Genomic DNA, 18421 nt, shown 5'->3' with positions numbered 1-18421 from the left:
TCCCTGGAGCCGATGGACGAACTCTATGCCCGCTCTTTGCACTGCCATCATTTCTAGCACGTTTATGTGCAGGTTCTTCTCTTCGGCTAACCATCTTCCTCTTGCTGTGCTGTCGAGAAGATGAGCACCCCAACACTCCTTGGATGCGTCCGTGAACAGGAGCATCTCCGGAGGGTTGGTTGCGAAGGTCATCCCCTTTAGGGTGTTCGTTCTGTCGTGCCACCACTCTAGGACTTCCTTCGTCTTCGGGGACATCGGGATCACCTTGTGCGGGGAGTCTCTGGTTCCAGGTCTCCTTCAGGTTCCATTGTACTCCCCTGAGCTTGAGTCTCCCCTGTGGGACTAGCCTCTCTAACGACACGAGGTGGCCTATCAGTTTCTGCCAGTCCTTGGCTCTCCTGGGCTGGTCCGACAGGAAGGGCAGGAGGATCTGATCTAGGTTGTCCCGTCTCTCCGCAGAAGGGAAGGCTCTCGCCAACCGGTAATCCTGGTGGAGGGTATCAGTTGGGACTTTTCCAGGTTGATGATGATACCCAGAACGTTGCAGAACTGCAGGAGCTTCACGCCTTACTCCCTCAGTACTTCCCGAGGCTGAAAGCAACAACCAGTCGTCCAGGTACCGAATCAGGCGGATACCCTGTCCGAGTGCCCAGGCTGAGACTGTTGCGAAGACCCTCGTGAAAACCTGAGGGGCGGTGGACAGACCGAAGCAGAGGGTCTTGAACTGCAACGTTTGGCTACCCCATTTTACCCTTAGGTACTTCCTGCTGGAGGGTTGAACAGGGATTTGGAAATATGCGTCCTTGAGGTCTATGGACATCATGAAGTCTCCCTCCCTCAAGGCCGCTAGGACCGACTTCGGAGTGTCCATCTCTAAGTCGGTCTTGCACACGAACCTGTTGAGGGCTGAGAGGTCTATGACTGGTCTCCAGCCCCCTGTCGCTTTCTCCACCAGGAAGAGTCTGCTGTAGAACCCTGGACACAGGTTCTTCACTGGTTCTATTGCCCCTTTCGCCAGCATCGCGGAGACCCCTTCTTGTAGGGCCATCCTTCTCAAGGGGTCTTTGTGTGCCAACCATTCCGCCTGCAGATCTGGTATCAGAGGTGGGGGGTCTGCCAGGAAGGGCAACCTGTACCCTTCTTTCAGAACTGTTACGGTCCACGGATCCGCTCCTTGGTCTCGCCATGCTTGCCAAGAATGTTTGAGGCATCCCCCACCTGAGGCTTCGGCAGGAGTAGGGGGCATCTCTCCATATCTCCTTCGAGAGGCGCGGCCTGAACGACCTCTTCTGGCGGCCGAATAGGAAGGCCTGAAGGCTGACTGCGCAGCAGGCGTTCCTCTACTGGGGGGGGGGGGGGCTGCGAAGGCTGATGCCAGGACATAGTGGGGCGTCTCTCCTGGGCTGGCTAGGTGAGGTGCGAGGAGGAAGAGAGACGTCGAAGGGTGTCCTTCTATGGGCAGGTCTTCTCGCTGGAGGGGGTCTGGGTTCTCCCACATCCTTTAGCTTCCTGACCCTCTCTACCGTCTCCTCCACCGCCTTCAGGGGGAACACTGAGTCGTCCCACAGCAGCAGGCTCCTCAGGGACCTTGCTTCTCTGTCGGGGAGCCTCCTGACGAGCTTTTTGAACACAAGTGTCCCTCTTCCGCAGTATCTAATTGGCGGCTGCGCGATGGATTGGTAGGAGAGGAACTTTAGGGCCTTACCTCCTGAGCTAATCAGCTCCTTCAGCAAGGCCTGGTTCTCCGGGATTGCGAGGTTGTGCGAGGACTGGAACCCCACCAGCGTGTAGGCCCACCAATCCAGCCACGATGACACGTGCACCAGGTCCTTAGCCATCTCTATCATGGACGTTTCTACAGGAGAGAAACAAACCGGGGCAGTGGTAGCCCTCTCCTCTGCCGCTCCTTGTCCCAGGATGGTGACTGCTGGCTCCACCGTACAGGGACCCCCGCGGTGTCCTTCAGGAAGGTAGAATCGCTTCTGTGTCTTCAGGCCCTGGAGAAGTTTGGAGGCGCTCTGGCTCTTGGGAGCTTCCGCGTGGTTGGCCACGATCCTGTCAACGTATGCCATACCCAGCCTAACATCCCTAGCCAAAGGGCTAGCGGGGGCCTCTGTTGCACAGGTGCATCCACCAGCCTGCTGAGGCTCGAGAGCCAGACTTCGTCACTGGAGGGCTCAGGTTCGTCCAGCCTGTGGTGACGCCTATTGAGGCCTATCGCCCTCCTGTAGGCCGAAACTTCTTCTGCCGAACCTTCTACACCGTCATCTACATTCTCCGTCGGACGTTCTGCTGCTCGTGACGGAGGACCTCCAACGGGGGGAGCCACACGGGGAGGAGGCATCTTCTTGGAGTGGTCCAATCTCGGCGGTTCAGGATGTAGGACGAGCATCGCCGCAGGGACGGAGGCCTCCGTCCTGGATTTCTCTCTTCTTCCGGAAGTCCAGGGGTCTATGGGCTTGCCCGTAGAGTGAAGGAGTCTCTCGTTCCGGACGATTCGTTGTAGATTTTGAGGCCGGGACGCGGCTGCCAGACCGAAGGGGCGACTCTGCTGGGTGGATGGAGTCGGAACCTTCGCGGACTTATGCCTGTCCCTTGGGGCCTGAAGAGACGACTCCCTCCGTCAATCATATCTGCTGCTGGTGACAAATCCTACTGGTGAGCGGGACCTAGGGAGCCATCCCGAGGTGCTCGGGACTGCTGAAGCCCCCCAGGAGTTGGCTACATGGGATGACGACCTGCATCCATTCTTCCTCCGGCGAGTCGATTCTCCTATACTTCCTCCTGGGGGATATAGAGCGCCTACCCACGTGGCGGGATCTGGAACGGGAACGTGAACGAGACCGTCTTCTGCGGGACCTATCTCGCCGTCTCCTGCGGGACCTATCTCGCCGTCTCCTGCGGGACCTATCTCGCCATCTACTATGGTTCCTCGGGGCTCCATTTTCCGAGGAGTAGGAGTAGGCCTCGACCGAGGAGCCCGAAGACCTGAAGGGCCTGAGTCGCACCGCGTTGCTGATGGGTCCATACGGTATTCGATCGGCGACGAAGGCTCCAGGAAGACGGACGGGAACGTAGCTGAAGGCGCTGGAGGGGACCGGGGAGCTCCTCGCTGGGGAACCAGGTCTGAAACTCCTCTTCCATCCTCAGGGGTGATCTGAAGGTTGTCTTTGGAGGCGCCCACGCGAGGGGGTCTGACGGCGAAGAGTCTTCCTTCTCGGCGGCACCCTCGGCTACTGACGCACCTGAAATACATGCCCAAGAGGCGGGAGAAGAGGCTGCAGCAGTTTTACCCCACCTAGGATCGTTCGACGAGACGGGCCCTGCTTGCACCAGGGCTACGTCCCCCGAACACACTCCCGTCCCTCCCTCAGGCCCCTCCCTTGCCTGGATCGAAGAGACAATCCCACTGTCAGGTAAATCAGACTCCTGGGGAAGGGCCACAGGCCTCTTCCCGCAACAGACTTACCTCGACCCCTACACTGGGTAGGGGAAGGCGGCAAAGAGAGACTGTCCGAAGAAACGCCAGGCGAAGCGAGAGGCGAAGAGACGCTCGGTTTCCTAGGTGAACGTCTAGAGGTCTTCTTCTTCTTGACCACTGCACCTCGTTCCAGGACTGGCACTCCGGACACGTGGCTGTAGGGGAACACACACTGCGGGTCAACTTCAGGCTTAGAGAGGAAGGCGCCACACGATTTACCGGCCATAGGGCCAGGGCAACGACAGGGATGCTCCATAACGCACTAGTAAGATACCGCGAGACACAGGAACACAGAGGGAAAAGGATAAGGAAGAGCACAAAGGGACCACGTGGGAACCGCTGAGACGGAAAAGGATAAGGAAGAGCACAAAGGGACCACGTGGGAACCGCTGAGACACAAAAGGGGGTCGGGGACACAAAGGGTCGCACTGGGTAAGAGAGAGCGTCGGGATGTTATCCGCGACGCGACCAGAAACTTACTGGAGATTGAGACCTGAGCAAGCATGCTCTCTGACCCCGGGTCGTCTCTAGGCGCGTATCACTCCGCCAGAGGTTACCCCGCATAGAAAACGGGAGTAGGGTAAACTACACAAAATTCTGGTCGGTTGGGAGGAGATCCCAGATACTCGTAAGAAATTAGTTCGAGGTAAGTACTCCATGTTGAAACAAATAGGTAATAACTGAAATCAAACCCCAAAATGTTATTTTCCTTAGTAAAATAAATTTTTGAATATACTTACCCGATGATCATATAGCTGTCAGCTCTGCTGCCCGACAGAAAAACCTACGGGCGGAATACGCCAGCGATCGCTATACAGGTGGGGGTGTACATCAACAGCGCCATCTGTCAAGTAGGTACTCAAGTACTCGATGTCAACAAAGAACCAATTTTCTCCTCTGTCCACTGGGTCTCTATTGGGGAGGATTGGTGGGTCCTTTAATTTATGATCATCGGGTAAGTATATTCAAAAATTTATTTTACTAAGGAAAATAACATTTTTCAATATTAAACTTACCCGATGATCATATAGCTGATTCACACCCAGGGGGGTGGGTAGAGACCAGCATTACATGTTGACAATATATGAGCTAAGTATTCCGTATTTCATTTTAGCAGTTATTCAAAATAACAAACATAAAATAAATAAGTACCTGGTAAGGAATACGACTTGAACAATTACTCTGCCTTTTTAAGTACGTCTTCCTTACTGAGCCTCGCGATCCTCATAGGATGCTGAGCGACTCCTAGGAGCTGAAGTATGAAGGGTTGCAACCCATACTAAAGGTCCTCATCAAAACCTCTAATCTAGGCGCTTCTCAAGAAATGACTTTGACCACCCGCCAAATCAAGTAGGATGCGAAAGGCTTCTTAGCCTTCCGGACAACCTAAAACAATAATAAAACATTTCAAGAGACAGATTAAAAAGGTTATGGAATTAGGGAATTGTAGTGGTGGAGCCCTCACCACTACTGCACTCGTTGCTACGAATGGTCCCAGAGTGTAGCAGTTCTCGTAAAGAGACTGGACATTCTTAAGATAAAAGACGCGAACACTGATTTGCTTTTCCAATAGGTTGCGTCGAATATACTTTGCAGAGATCTATTTTGTTTAAAGGCCACGGAAGTTGCGACAGCTCTAACTTCGTGTGTCCTTACCTTCAGCAAAGCTTGGTCTTCCTCATTCAGATGGGAATGAGCTTCTCGTATTAACAGTCTGATAAAATAGGATAAAGAATTCTCTGACAAAGGCAAAGATGGATTCTTAACTGAACACCATAAAGCTTCAGACGGGCCTCGTAAAGGTTTTTAAATAGAACTTAAGAGCTCTTACAGGACATAATACTCTTTCTAGTTCATTTCAAACCATACGATAAGCTTGGAATATCGAACGATATTGGTCAAGGCCGAGAAGGCAGCTCGTGTTTGGCTAGAAAACCAAGTTGTAGAACATGTAGCCGTTTCGGATGAGAATCCGATGTTCTTGCTGAAGGCATGAATCTCACTGACTCTTTTAGCTGTGGTTAAGCATATCAGGAAAAGAGTCTTAAAGGTGAGATCTTTCAGGGAGGCTGATTGAAGCGGTTCGAACCTGTCTGACATAAGGAATCTTAGTACGACGTCTAAATTCCAACCAGGTGTAACCAAACGACGCTCCTTCGTGGTCTCAAAAGACTTAAGGAGGTCTTGTAGATCTTTATTGTTGGAAAGCTCTAAGCCTCTGTGACGGAAGACTGATGCCAACATGCTTCTGTAACCCTTGATAGTGGGAGCTGAAAGAGATCGTTCTTTCCTCAGATATAAGAGAAAGTCAGCTATTTGAGTTACAGAGGTACAGTGAACCCTCGCTACTTCGCGGTTCGACCATCGCGGATTTTTTTCATAACCCATGTCTATACATATATTGCGGATTTTCCGGAAATATCGAAAATACCGCGATGTGACCGATGGTGCGAGATTGGAGAAAGTAAGGAAAATTTAATCATGATTGATTTTCAATATAAATGAAACTTTGAGGAGCAACAAAGACATCATTTGTTAGAGAGATAGAGAGAGGTAAGGAATGGGAGGTAGTGAAAAGTAGCCCACACAGAGAGAGAGAGGTAGAGAGAGAGAGGTAGAGAGAGAGAGAGAGAGAGATAGAGGGGGGTTTAAATGTAATAAACAAAAAAATTTGATAGGTTATAACACATTGGTGCTTATGTAATATCAACTGTATACTGTAGACGGTTTGAATAAGTTAAGAAATGGTATAAATGATACTTTGTTAGTGTATTCGTACACACTCAAGAGCGGCAGCTAGATGACAGCTGATCTAATCACAGCCAAAAGTAAAAAAAAAAAAAAGTCAACAATACTCGATTTTTAAAACACACCCGAAATTTAAAAACAAAAGTACACGCTTTCTTAATGTGCAATTAACTATTTAAAGAGTGGCAATTTTCTAGAATAAAATGATATTTCCCAAAAAATAGTGGTTTGCTGATGAAATCGGATGCCCTATTTTTGGCTATGATTGAAATGGATGTAGACTCGGCCTAATTATTTCATTTCGTATTTAATTGACACTAAGAAAACTAATTTTAGTTTCTTCATCTAAATGTAAATATTGTATAACACAGAGAGAGAGAGAGAGAGAGAGAGAGAGAGAGAGAGAGAGAGAGAGAGAGAGAGAGAGAGAGAGAGAGAGAATGAATCAGCTGTTGTAATCAAATGGCGTGTTTTTGTTTCGTGAGAATTTCATCGCCACGACTTTAACAACAACATACTGTACTGAACTTTACAGTATTATACAGACTACTGTAATATGATAAAGTAAAATATTTGTAATCTATTTTATATGAAATGGGGCTATTTTTGTTTTGTTTAAAATTTACATTTACGTATGTAAAACAACTCTCTCTCTCTCTCTCTCTCTCTCTCTCTCTCTCTCTCTCTCTCTCTCTCTCTCTCTCTCGTAGATTGTTTTCCTGCTTTGCTACGTATGTATGATTTTATATAGATACGGTAAATAATATTTGTAATAACATATTTTATAAAAGCTTTTACTGTAATATCATTATTTATCATTTTCATCATGCATGTTAAATGCCTTAGTTTGTTTACTGAGCGTACTTTATGACGCCGTCGTTTCAGGCGGCGTCATAAAGAAAAAAATTTCATTTGGAAGTCCTAAGAAAAATTAAGTAAAACATTAGTAATAACCAAATCAACATACTGTACTGAATAATCAATATAATTGATGCAAAAACTAACCTATAAACAGATGTGTAAATGCGTTTGTTTCTTCATTAGGATCAGAGATAAACGTAAACAAAACATTGGTTGCCATTTTTTATCGTGCTTTTTGGCGTGTTTAGGAAACGCATGATATAAAGTCGCCTTTAATAATTGTGCCTGTTTTAGTTTAGGGTACTGTATTACATGCATTAAGTGTTCTGTACATTAAAGGGTAGTTTGTTAACAGTACTACGTACAAGGGAAGGTTTTAAAAGTCTGAATATACATGTTAAATAAATAGGTAAATATGGTGTTACTACTTCGCAGATTTTCACCTATCGCAGCCGCGTCTGGAACCTATCTACCGCGATAAACGAGGGTTCACTGTACTGGTCGAGGATACGGATACTGACTTGTACCATTTTCGGAAGATTTCCCACTTCGATTGGTAGATTCTAAGGGTGGATGTTCTCCTTGCTCTAGCAAACGCTCTGGTTGCCTCCTTCGAAAAGCCTCTAGCTCTCGAGAGTCTTTCGATAATCTGAAGGCAGTCAGACGAAGAGCGTGGAGGCCTTGGTGTACCTTCTTTACGCGTGGCTGACGTAGAAGGTCCACCCTTAGGGGAAGTGTTCTGGGAACGTCTACTAGCCATCGAAGTACCTCGGTGAGTTATTCTCTCGCGGGCCAGAGGGAAGCAACTAGCGTCAACCTTGTCCCTTCGTGAGAGGCGAACTTCTGCAGTACCTTGTTGACAATCTTGAACGGAGGGAATGCATATAGATCTAGATGTGACCAATCTAGTAGAAAGGCATCTATATGAACTACTGCTGGGTCCGGGATAGGGAGCAAACTATTGGGAGCCTCTTGGTCATCGAGGTTGCGAAGAGATCTATGGTTGGCTGGCCCCAGGTGGCCCAAAGGCTCTTGCATACATCCTTGTGGAGGGTCCAATCTGTTGGAATTATTTGTCCCTTCCTACTGAGACAATCTGCTATGACATTCAAGTTGCCTTGGATGAACCTCGTTACTAGTGAAAAGTCTAGACCCGTTAACCAGGTGAGGAGGTCCCTTGCGATCTCGTACCATGTCAGAGAGTAGGTCCCTCCTTGCTTGGAGATGTACGTCAAAGCCGGGAGTTGTCCGAGTTCACCTCCACCACTTTGCCTTGAAGGAGAGACCTGAAGCTTTCCAGGTCAGACGTACTGCCAGTAGCTTCTTGCAGTTGAAATGCATTGTCCTTTGACTCGAGTTCCAAATCCCGAGCATTCCCTACCGCCTAATGTCGCACCCCAGCCTACGTCCGATGCGTCCGAGAAGAGAACGTGGTTGGGAGTCTGAACAGACAGGGGAAGACCCTTTCTAAGGTTGATAAAGTCCTTTCACCAAGTCAGACCAGACTTTAACTTTCCGGAAACCGGGATCGAGACCGCTTCTAGCGTCTTGTCCTTTTTCCAGTGAAAAGCTAGATGATACAGAAGAGGACGGAGGTGTAGTCTTCCAAGTGACACAAAAGAACCACGGATGACAGTGTCCTTACCAGACTCGTCCACAGCCTGACAGGGCAGCGTTCCTTCTTCAGCATCTTCTGGATGGATAGCAGGGCTGGGGGTTGATCGTCTGGTTCAGCACCGTCCTCATCAGAGGGTTCCTTATCCGAAACTGATGAGGAAACGGCAACGGAGTGGGCAACGTCTGACTCGCTGAATCCGGTCGCACTGGTGGATGCGTGACGGAGCCGGACGCAATATCATGGTACTGCTGCACAGTCTGTGAACTGTCAACCATGAGGACGCGAGGAAGTACAGCGTCAACCCGAAACTGTCTAGACTGTCTGGGTTGTGCAGTCAACACCCTACCGGGTTGCTGAGGTTGACACACTGCGTCACAACAAGTCACCTCTGCTGGTTGTTGAACGTCTTCCTAGTGACACACTTCAACAACCACCTCTGAGCGTCGCTTAACGTCAACGTGCGACTGGCAACCCACACTGGGTCGCATCGGTGGAGGAACCACCTCAACTGGCAGACGCGAGTAGGATACCTCAGCGTCAACAGGGCGCACAACCAACCGGTTGGAAGGTTGTTGGCCAGAAGGTTCTTCTCCGCATTTAAGTCCTCTATCAAGGACACAAGCTTGGACTGCATGTCTTGCAGCAAAGCCCATTAGGGTCTACGGGAGCAGGTGTGGCAACAGACGGGGTTAGCGACTGAGGCGGAACCATTTACCATCCCTGGAAGCCTTGTTATGTGAGACATAATAGTACAGCAAAACTTCAAAGGCTCAACAAAAGTGAGAAGTTGACCTGTAAACACTTGGAGCGTCTCCTGGCTAGGCGCCAGGGCGAGTCTACCAGAATTGAGAAGTCTATCTGGGCAGAGGCAAGAACTCCCAAGCCGAGAACTTCTCTCGTGTCCTATCAGACTCTCGCTCTATAAGCCAGTTTAAAAGAAGGGAAATCAAAGGCTGTATCCCTAAAACTCCTCCTGGTGCAAAAACCAGTCGCCTAGCCAACGTAATGCTCTCTAGGAGAGCGAGAGAGCACTAGCTTAACAACAACGGCTTCGAAGTAGCTAGGCCTAGTGTAAGCTCTGACGTTTAGGCGAACGAGGAGCAGCAGTTACAAGATCCGGACGAAGATCCTTAAAAAATCATCATGATTTAATTAAAGTCCATAGGAGGCTAAGCAGCTTAAGGCTCCTCTCCAAATGACAGAGTCCTCAAAGGAATATCAGTAGGAGGGAGAACAGCACTTTCTCATCTACAGGAACCTTGTCCGAGAAAAGCTAGGTATCTCAGTGAGGGTCTCACTGGTGCATAAGCAGCAGACCAGAAGGCAACGTTATGTAACTGCCTGACAGTCTGTGAACTGTCAAAACTGAACTGTCAACCACAACAGGTGCGTGAGGACATACAGCACTGGTGCATTAGCAGCAGACCAGAAGGCAACGTCATGTAACTGCTTGACAGTCTGAGAGCTGGCAACAAGCAAAGCGGAGTGGTGGTGCATGGTGGGGACTGCCGTGGGTTGCGGAGACTGACGCATCGCGTCAAAACACGGCAGCTTGACTCCACCTTCCCACTGCTGATGCGGTAGCTCACGCATGTCAACGGAGGGTGCCGCACGTTGGCTAACGTCAACATGCGTCTGGCAGGGTCGACTGCGCATCGGTGGTGGAGCTCTCCGCAGCCGGAGTGTGGGAGCAGGCAGCCTCAGCGTGAGCTGGGCGCACAACCGTGGCAGGTTGTAGGCTAACGGGAGCAGTGTCAACCTTCTCCGCACGAAACTCCTGCATAACCGCAGCTAACTGAGTCTGCATAGACTGCAGTAAAGACCACTTAGGGTCTACAAAAGCGGCAACAGACGGAGCTACTGTCCGTTGTGACTGGGGGTCTAAAATAGCGGGTGCGGCAACAGACGGAGTTACTGCCTGTTGCGGTACCACCTTGCCTCTCTTGGGAGGTGTGCAGTCGTCGGATGACTGCAGCGAGTCCGAACTGACCCAGTGGCTACACCTGGGCCGTTGGACTTGCGCGGAAGGGACCGACTTGCACTTAAAAAGCTGCGAGATGTGGTCCATGGTTTCTTACGAGAAACCTCTTCCGCAGACGAGGAATAAATGGGCTCTCTCGTCTTTGTGTGGGTGGGGCGATCTTGGGTAGATACGCCCGAAACCACGGAGGGAAAACGTCTGTTCGTTGATCAAGGCCTGAGGAACCCATAAGTCGTTCGACATTACTTCTCCCCTGGGCTTGGGAGCTTGTAAGAGGTCCCGGACTAGGTGAACGACTGGCACGAACAGACGAACCCTCGGACGCAACACTGTAACACTTTGCGCATATCACTTTATCACTTTGATTTTCTGTTTTGCACTTATTTCACTGAAATCGAAACTTTTACTGATTTCTACCTGAAACACGCAATCCTATCCGTCATTAAAAGGTAGTAATTGCGAAAACAGTCTTATAATGCAACAGAAAACATATATAAAGATAAAGAATTCAGTGGCTGGGAAAGAGACTAAACACTAGATCAAATAAACTACGTTTACAATCTCTCACCGCACATAGCCTGGGAACAAGAATAAAACCCTAGAAACGTTTTACCTTCTTCCCCTACAGCGACTGGGGAGGAGAGTAAAAACGAGAACAACGTTACCCGCTTGAACGAAACGTTTATTCTCCTCTCTCTCCCTCCGTCTCTATCTCTCTCTCTCTTTCTCTCTTGATTTCGCACCTGAGAGAAGAGCCCAATTATATATCGTTAAAACATTTGCTAAAGGAAAAAACTGAAAGGTTTTCCAAATAAAAAGTTCCTTTAATTTAGAATTTAAACCATTTAAGCTAAGAAAGAATGAACGAAACGCCAGAATCGGTTTACTCTTACTGCAAAGTGAAACCGTGATACACTCTCTCTCTATCGTAACGATAGAACGCATGTTGAACGTTCTGAACGTCAACAACTGCGTAGACTAAAAAACTAAACGTTAGTTCATCTTTGAAAACAGTACGAGACTATCAAAGAAATTCTTTCATAAAACATTAAAATTTAAAAAGTATTAAATTCTTTAAAGGTTAAATATGATATACCGGGCTCAATGTTAATTAACTTCGGTTCCAAGTTAGGACCGCCTACTATCAGGAAAGGTCGCATATAAACAAACATAAAAATTTATTTTTATATGTTTATAATAAATGTTTATAATAAATGGAAAGTTAATCGAAGAGGCCTATAAAGGCGGAGAGATATAAAATATATAGATCTATAACGTGTTAAGCAAAATTACCAAAAACCTAAACACACTTCCGTCTAAGGGAAGGGTCGGCCATTTAAAAGTGAAAGAGAGTCCATACTCTCTTCGTCACCATAATTAAATCTATCCAAAACGAGTTCAAGTTTTGAAATGAAGATAAAACCCCTGCATAGCGAAAGCTCAAAACTGGAATAGTGTACTTCACCAAATCGTTGTGAAAACAAATCCAGTTAGTAACAGCGTATTTAGTAGGTCTTGCCAGTGGCACGACAGAGAGAAAATTGGTTCTTTGTTGACATCGAGTACTTGAGTACCTACTTGACAGATGGCGCTGTTGATGTACACCCCCACCTGTATAGCGATCGCTGGCGTATTCCGCCCGTAGGTTTTTCTGTCGGGCAGCAGAGCTGACAGCTATATGATCATCGGGTAAGTTTAATATTGAAAATGTATAAATTATCATCGGTAGACTATATACAGGGCTCTGCTTGAACTGCTCTCCTAGACTTCGTCTTTTCCAGTTTGAATCCTTCTATCCAGACAGGAAGCTCAAAGACTAATCTCACTGAGTCGCAGTCATGTTGACAAAAGGATTCGTGCTACAGTAACATATGTATTTAATTTTTATGAAAAATCATTTTAGCATGAAATAATTTTTAACAATCTAACGTTACTCAATAATAAAATTATACAAATGTGACCAATATACATGTTTGCAAAGTGGCAACTTGAGAGCAACGCTTGTCCGAGGCAAAAATAAAAAAGTATCACCAGTTTTGCTGCATACTGTACACCAGCAAGGTAGAATTTGCCAGATACCTCTGCCGTGACACAGGACCCTAGACTTGTTCCTAGGATGCGCACTTCCACTTCATGATGGGATCATTAGGGAGATCCTCCTATGGTATGGCACCTCATACCTCCTCGGAATCGTCTGTGAACATCTCGGGGGGGCTCTGCTGCGAAGGGCATCCCCTTGAGGGTCCAAGCTGTTCGGCCTCCCTTCCGACGGAAAGGCTCTCACTAGACGGGAGTCCAGGACCATCCCTAGGTAAGTCATCCTGGTGGTGGGTGACAGATGAGACTTCTCCAGGATGATGGTAATGCCCAGAATCTCGCAGAACTGCAGAAGCTTCGCGCCTAGTTCCTACAAAAACTTCCTCTGAGGATGAAAGGAGCAACCAGTCGTCTAGGTAACTAATCAGGCGGATGACCCGTTCTTGTGCCCGCACTGAGACTGTTGCGAAGACCCTCGCGAAGACCTGAGGCGATGTGGACAGTCCGAAACAGCGGGACTTGAACTGCAATGTCTGGGCACCCCATTTTACCCGAAGATACTTCCTGCTGGAGGGGTGAACTGGAATTTGAAAATAAACGTTGAGGTGTACATCATGAAGTCCCCTTCCCTCAAGGACTCCAGGAGCGACTTCGGGGTGATCATCCTAAAGTCGGTCTTGCACACAAACTTGTTGAGGGCCGAGAGGTTTATGACCGGTCTCCAACCTCCCGTTGCCTTCACCAGGAAGAGCCGACTGTAGAAGGCCGGGCCCGGCTCCTGTACCGTTTCCATTGCTCCCTTCTCCAACACCGTGGAGACTTCCTCTTGCAAGGCTGTCCTCTTCAAAGGGTCCTTGAGAGCCAACCACTCCGCCCGAATGGCTGGAATCAGGGGCGGAGGTTCTGCCAGAAATGGTAGCCTGTACCCTTCCTTTAACACTGTTACTGTCCACGGGTCTGCACCGTGGTTTTTCCATGCTTGTCAAAAAAAGTCATCAGCCCTCCTGAGGCTTGGGCAGGAGTAGGGGGCCTCTCTCCCTATCTCCTTCCTGGAGGCCGAGTAGGAGGGTCTAAGGCTAACTGTGGAGTCGAAGGTCCTCTACGGGGGGCAAGGCAAGGGAAAGATTACGTGTGCCAACTTCTACAACTGATGGCCGGACAGAGCCGAAGAGGTACTGGACAAAGTTGTGTGTGTGTGGGGGGGGGGGGCTTTCTAGCGGCCACTGAGGCAGGCCCTGGGGAGGCAATAGCCTTGTTCGACCCACTAGGGGGAAAATCATTTTGCCTTCGTCGCGGATGGAGCCGTCATGGGTCTACCCCCTCCCGGGGAAAACTGTGGGGTTCAAATACCCTGCCATGTCAGTGGCCGCCTCCGATGCTTGGATGTGGCTGGCCGGGACGATGGCACGGCTGGATCCATCACGGAGGTAGCCGTCATGGGTGTGTCAGCGGCCACCTCCAATGCTTGGATGGGGCTGGCCGGGACGATGGAGCGGCTGGCTCCATCACGGGTGGAGCCACAGGGACGGAGGTATCCGTCATGGGTCTACCCCCTCCCGGGGAATCCGTAGGGTGTGAGAACCCTGGTATACCAGCGGTTGACCATGAAGCCTGAATGGAGCTGTTGTGGTACCGGGTATGGATGCCATGGTGCCGGGTCGAACCAGCGGCTGCCTCCGCTGGATAGATGGAGCTCCTGCGGGGATCTATGAAGCTGCGGGCTTCCCCATGTTGTCTGGTTGGTTCCTTCGTTCAGGGCAGTCTATCGAGGAACCCGAAGCCGGGACAAGGCTGCCAGTCCGAAGGGGCGACTCTCTCTGCTGGGCGGGAGAAGTCGGAACCTTCGCGGACTTTTGCCTGTCGACCGAGACTTAGTGCGAAGACTTCCGTCGATGATCTGGTCTGCTCAGGGAGACGTACCGCGAGGATGGCGAAGGAGCTCTAGGGAGTCCGCCAGTGAGGTCCTCTGCTGTACGAGGGAATTCAACCGCCGCGGCTTCGGTTCGTCCATCCTGTGGTGCCGTCTGATGAGACCTATCACCCTCCTGTACGTCTAATCCTAAGCTGCCGCGCCAACCACATTGTCCTCGTCGTCCACCGTCTGGTGACCTGCTTCTCTAGGCAGAATTCCACCGACGGATGCCTCCGTGTAAGGTTCTGGACGAAGGACGGGCATTGCCGTGGCGGCGAGGGCCTCCGTCCTAAAGGCAGAGTCCTCCGTTAGGATGGGCATTGCCGTGGCGGCGAGGGCCTCCGTCCTATAAGCGGAGTCCTCCGTTAGGACGGGCATTGCCGTGGCGGCGAGGGCCTCCATCCTATAGGTGGAGTCCTTCGTTAGGACAGGCATTGCTGTGGCGGCGAGAGCCTCCGTTTAAACGGAGTCCTCCGTTAGCACGCCCTCCGTGTCGCCGTCCGGGGTTGATGAGCTGTACCGACGGGCGCCTCCGCACTAGGATGCAGTCTGAGGATGGGCACTGCCGTGGAGGTGAGAGCTTCCATCCTCCGTTTGTCTTTCTTCGAGGGGGACGAGGCTTCCGTGGGCTTGCCCGACGGAGGAAGCCGTCCCTGTCGATCGCTCGCATGAGCTGACTCGACGAGGCTGCCCGTCCGAAAAGGCGACACCCTCCACTGGTCGGGTTGAGTCGTCTGATTCGCGGTCTTATGCCTGTCCGACGAGGACCTTGGGTCCTTCTGAGGGTCAATCTGTGGCTGGCAGAGGCCCTTCTAGGAGGACTGTCTCTGTTACGCCAACCCGCGGTGCCCGGGAGAGTAGTGCAGTCCGCGAGCTTACTGCGGGGAACAAGGACCCATTGCTCGTTAGGTGAGCTGCTGCTCCTGAGTTTCTTCCTCGGGGACCTTGATGGCCTCCTTCCATGTCGCGACCTGGAATGAGAACGCCTTCTCCTGGACCCGCCAACGGTGAGTTTTCCTTCTCTGGGACGCCTTCAGCTGCGGAGGTACCTGAAAAACATGCCCATGATGCGGGCGAAGAGACAGGGACATTTTTACTCCACATGGAATCATCAGACGAGACGTGACCCGCTAGCACCAAGGCACCGTCTCTAGGACCCCCACTAACCTCACCTTCAGGCCCATCACTTGCCTGGAAAGAAGCTGCTACCCCACTATCATGAAGAACAGACTCCTGGGGAAGAGCCTCTGGCTTCTTCACCGCAACGCACTTACCTCGTCCCCTACTCTGGGTAGGGGAAGGTGGTAGGGAAACTCTAACCGACGTTCCTCCTGGAGACGTCAAGGGCGAAGAGGTGCTAGCCTTCTTGGGCGACCTCTTGGAAGACTTCCTCTTCTTGGTACCGAAGAGTACCCACTGCACCTCACACCACGAATCGCACTCCGGACACGTGACCGACAGGGAACACGCTCTGTCCCTGCACGACGAGCACAAGGAATGCAGCAGAAAAGGATAAAAAGGACCAGGTTAACACGTGGGAACACAAAGGGAAAGCACAGGAATACCACAGGGGAGTCACGCAGGACACAAAGGAGTCGGGGACATAAAGAGTCGCACTGAGATAAGGTGAGCGTCGAGATGATATTGCGACGCGACCAGAGAACTTACTGAGGACCGAGACCCAAGCTAGCAGGCTGCCTGACACGGGCCTAGCCTCAGGGCACGTATCTTACCACCTGAGGTTAGACCTCACAGAAAACGGAAGTAGGCACTGAGATAAGGAGAGCGTCGAGATGATATCGCGACGCAACCAGAGAAATTACTGAGGACCGAGACCCAAGCTAGCAGGCTGCCTGACATGGGCCTAGCCTCAGGCCACGTATCCTACCACCTGAGGTTAGACCTCACAGAAAACGGAAGTAGGGTAAACTACACAAAACTTTTGTCGGATGAGAGGAGATTCCAGGTAACTCCTAAGAAAGTGGTTCGAGGTAAGTTTCCGTGTTGGAACAATATTTATTTCAATGTTACTGTTCATAAGATATTTTATTTTTCCTTGTTTCCTTTCCTCAATAGGCTATTTTCCCTGTTGGAGCCACTGGGCTTATAGCATTCTGCTTTTCCATCTGGGGTTGTAGCCTAGCAAGTAATAATAATAATGCATTCCCTCAGTTCGAGGATTTGGGCATCGTCCCAATAAAGTTAAGTGACTGTAGGAGGTGCAACTGTCGGCGTTAAAGAGAACTTGTCCTTGAACTCAATGTGGTTCTTTGTCACCCAGGGATGTAACCTTGGTCGAGAATTAAAAGTTGTCAAGTCATAAAATAGACTCCACCTCTCATTCTCCTCCTCCTTTGAGTAAGAGAAGGAACAAGAGACTGCTTTTAACACACTCCAGAACAAAAGAGATTCCGTCCAATGTCAGAGTACCCTGATGACGCAAAGGATAGGCGGCGACCATCTAGCCACCTATCCCTTTTCTCTGAGGGCTAATGAGTCCTGGGGGGGGGGGTTCCTTTGTAGCATTCTTAAGAACAGGCACAACATAGCAACAAGCCTTAGAGCTCGCCTGGATGCCCAGGACCCGAAAGCTACGGGAGATACCAAACAGCTTAGGGTTAACAACGCCTCTCGACCTCATTCCCCTCTCAGGAGTGAAGAGCGAAAAACTTGCTCTTCTTTTGACCCTGCCAAACCCAGCTGAATTCTGATGCATCAGACAGACTGTACCCTTCCACAGCCAGTAGGACCTAAGGTCATAGATATAGAGGACACTTTCTCTCCTCCCAAGTGATAAAAAGCTACCATCAATAGGCTATCGTATGCTGTTGGTCACCAGAGCTTCCATGGTCAATTCTGGGCTCGGATGCACTGGAGAAAGTTGTTGAAAAGGTATCTGCAAAGGATTCCCTAGGGTTAAGGAGATGCTCCAAATTGATCTCCTTTCCCTTACCTTTTGATCATGCAGTAGCCGCTGGCTACACGGTCCATTACCTTCTCATCAGCAGCGGACACCATAAGCACGGAAATGGTAACTGTTCAGGCCCCATCCCGGACTGACCATTAGTCAGGAAGTCTGCTTTTTGGCTGACACAGAGGACTTGACTCTACAAGAAATGGAAGGCACTCGAGACCATCGCATTGACAGAAACCTGAGGACAAAGAGTTCCTGACCCATCAAACAGCCAACTAGTGGGCAAACTAGTTCCTCAAGAGGCCTCCAGGTTCCCGTAGCAGATCGGACAGGCTAGAGCTATAACAAACATATTCAGCTAACAGTCGCATTACCAATTCTCCAAGAGCAAAATTAACCTTGCAACTTTCCAAAAATTAACAGACAACTTAACTAAGAAATCAGCAGTCTTTAAAAGGAAAAATATAATCTAGGCCTACACCTCTAATAAACATCAAGGTCCAAGAAGCGTATTTTAATTTTACAGAATTGTAAAGTTAAACTGCTGGGAGATCTACCTTCCATCCACAACAGGGAAAATATCCAGCATATATACAAATCAACATTAAACTTATAAAATGTAAGTGTCCACACACCAAATATGACCATGTGTATTCAGCACTGAAACAATCTGAGCAAGACTGAAAATAGTAGTGAAACACTGGGTCAAAACCTTTTTCTTGGGGTGTATAATAATCCATAATCAACGGTAGTTTATATCAGTCTGACATATAAATGAATTAAAAGACAATACTTCACGTATCTGAGCCATTATAGACAGGCTAGATATATTCTCAACACAAAACTAAACATTACAAAGCTATCATTCT

The 18421-nt window shown here is 49.5% G+C and overlaps 1 protein-coding gene across 1 annotated transcript in view; it reads right to left on the bottom strand.

The window, feature by feature from the left end:
• The window catches only part of Chchd2 (Coiled-coil-helix-coiled-coil-helix domain containing 2), a 61174-nt gene that overhangs the window by 13993 nt on the left and 28760 nt on the right, over positions 1-18421 (bottom strand). The window lies entirely within an intron of this gene.

This window comes from Palaemon carinicauda, chromosome 13, assembly GCF_036898095.1.
Source record: "Palaemon carinicauda isolate YSFRI2023 chromosome 13, ASM3689809v2, whole genome shotgun sequence".
NCBI lineage: Eukaryota > Metazoa > Arthropoda > Malacostraca > Decapoda > Palaemonidae > Palaemon > Palaemon carinicauda.
This window is presented reverse-complemented; position numbering and strand designations above follow the sequence as displayed.